Raw genomic sequence first — 2,918 nt, 5'->3', positions numbered from 1 at the left:
TTCTCTTTTTTCGTGAAAACAGTCAGACTTTTATTCTGAAAATATCAGTCGGTTGAGATTTAATAACAAGACAAACGGAGGCTAATTAATTCCTAAAACCGTGTCCCAGCCGTCTGTCTCAAGGTGTGCTGAGTCTACCTGTTGATCAGAGTCTAGACCAGGTCTAGATCCATCAGAGGGAGATTTAGGAGATGATTTAGGAGGAAATGTTTGTTCTTACCTGCTGCTGCTGCTGCCTCAGCAACACACCTGCTGCTGCTGCGCGGAATGACCGGAAGTGACGTCACTCATTGTCAGGGGGAGAAGGGGGCGTGGCAATGCCCTCACGTCTCCACGTTATATAAAAACAATACTTTATATATATATTAATATTTATATAAATACAACATACAATACATTAGAAGATAAAGACAGTTCTTTTTTTTATGAATCAAAACTTTTGCAAAAAAATAATTTATTTTTTACTTTCCCCCCAAAATATTCTGATTTTTTTACCCAAAATATTCTGACTTTTAACCCAAAATATTCTGACTTTTAACCCAAAATATTTTGACATTTTTACCAAAATATTCAGACTTTTTTACCCAAAATATTCTGACATTTTTACCAAAATATTCTGATTTATTTTTTTTCTTTTGCTAAAATGCTTAGACTTTTATTTTGAAAATAATCAAGTTTTATCTTAAAAAAACATCAAAATATTTGAACTTTTTCATTTGACATTTTGCAACAATTATTCTCCCACTTTTAATCTTTAAATATTCCAGTTTTCTCTCAAAATATTCGGAGTTTTAATCCAAAACTAAATATCAAATTAATCCATAAAAACGTCCTTATCAAACTAACTGAATAAAAGCAGTAAAATACCTTCTAGATATTTCTTTAAATACTTAAACTTAATAAATATAAAAACACGTAGAAGATAAATAAAGTTATAAATAAAAAATAAAAAATTATTCCCACTTTTATTTTGAAAGTATTTGATCATTTGTCTCAAATCTTCAGATTTCTTTCATAAAAATATTATTAGGGCCCGAGCACAAAAGTGCAAAGGAACCTATTGTTTTTCATCATTTTTAGAAATAATTACAAAATTCTATAATTTCCGAATTATTGGTTTTCGTGTAAAAATCTTCATTTTACGAACACTTGTTTGAGGACTTCAGGATGCACGAAAACTCTCAAGATTTTGCAGCCATGTGCACAATAGTAAACTCTTTCATCTGAATTCACATTTAGTCTTATGAGTGGTATGGTTTCTCTATAGCGCCCCCTAATTGGTTTTAGCCCTTGGGCACATTTTTGGCGGCCTCAATATTTACGAAAACTCACAAAAATTGGCGCCCACATGAACACCTGAGAGCTTTGCGAGACTGTACAGCGATTTGGCCCAAACCTGTAAGTGGGCTCCATAGCGCCCCCTAATTCCTGGAAGGCCTTAACTTGGACATAGTTGCTCCGATCTTCACCAGATTTAATACCCATATTGCTCTAATCATTGCGGACATATTTCCCATTTACCTTCATTAGCTCCACCCAACCGGAAGGGGGCCATTTTTAATTATGCATTTTTCATGTGTTTTACATTCTTTCGAACTAGTTCTAGGCCGTGATTTCAATCTTCTTGAATCTTTGCAGGTACTATCTGTTGACCCTCATGACGAAAAGATATCCAGAGAATTTTGATAGTTGAAAAAAATGCGCAAGTTACAGAAACTTCCTGTCTAAACAGGAAGTTGCATTATCTTGGCAACAATTAGTCCGATTGCCCTGAAACTTGACAAGGTTGTTCGTCATGGCCGGTTTAGCATCTGTGCCAAACTTGGCGTCAATCGGCCATTAGATGGCGCTGTTTTAATTTTTTTTAAATTAATCAGCAAAATATTGATATATGGGAAACCTACTCTGTCTAACTACTCCTGGGGCGTGAGTCCAATCGGCAAGAAAACTGGCATATAGACTCGGAGGACCCTCGTGACAAAAAGTTATCAAACCAACTTCCTGTAGGTGGGTGTTGAAACAGGAACGGTTGTATCTTGCCAACGGCTATTCCGATGGACACAAAACTTAAGACCGTTGTTCCTCATGTGCCAATGAGGCTGTTTGCCAGATATGGCGTCAATCGGCCTTTAGATGGCGCTGTTTTCATTTTTTTAATTAATTAGCAAATTCGCTTTGAGTGAAACCTATTTTTTTTTAACTCCTCCTAGAGTGTGAGTCCCATCTGCACAAAAATGTACATGTAGATTCGGTGGACCCTCATGACAAAAAGTTATCAAAAGAATATTGATCGCTAACACAATGCGCAAGTTACAGAGGACCAACTTCCTGTAGGGGGCTGTCGAAACAGGAAGTTGCGTATCTTACTAAGATTTATTCCGATTGACACCGAACATGACACAGTCGTTCCACATAGGGGCTTGAGCATCCATGCCAAAGTTAGAGTGAATCGGCCATTAGATGGCGCTGTTAGAAATTATTTACTTAATTAGCCACATCGCGATATATGGGAAACATACTTTGTCTAACTCCTCCTGGGCCGTGAGTCCAATCTGCACGAAAACTTGGATATAGACTCGGTGGACCCTCCTGACTAAAAGTTATAAAAAGAATTTTGATAGCTAAAACAATGCGCAAGTTATGGAGGATAAATGGAGGAACAACTTCCTGTAGGTGGCTGTTAAAACATGAACGGTTGTATCTTGGCGAAAGTTATTCCGATTTACGTGAAACTAGAATGTGTGGTCTACATGAGATGTTGGTCTGCCAGTAGAAGGCCAGGGCCCGTTCATTGCTGCTTGCAGCTTTAATTTCTTTTTGTAAATATTTCGAATTTAATTCTCAAAATATTCCAGTTTTCTCACAAAATATTAAAACGTTTTTTTTTTTATTGTAAATATTCCTAATTTCATTCAGAT

The sequence above is a fragment of the Sander lucioperca genome, chromosome 24 (assembly GCF_008315115.2).
Source record: "Sander lucioperca isolate FBNREF2018 chromosome 24, SLUC_FBN_1.2, whole genome shotgun sequence".
Taxonomy (NCBI): Eukaryota; Metazoa; Chordata; class Actinopteri; order Perciformes; family Percidae; genus Sander; species Sander lucioperca.
The sequence above is the reverse complement of the archived record's forward strand: the minus strand, read 5'-3'. Positions refer to the sequence as shown.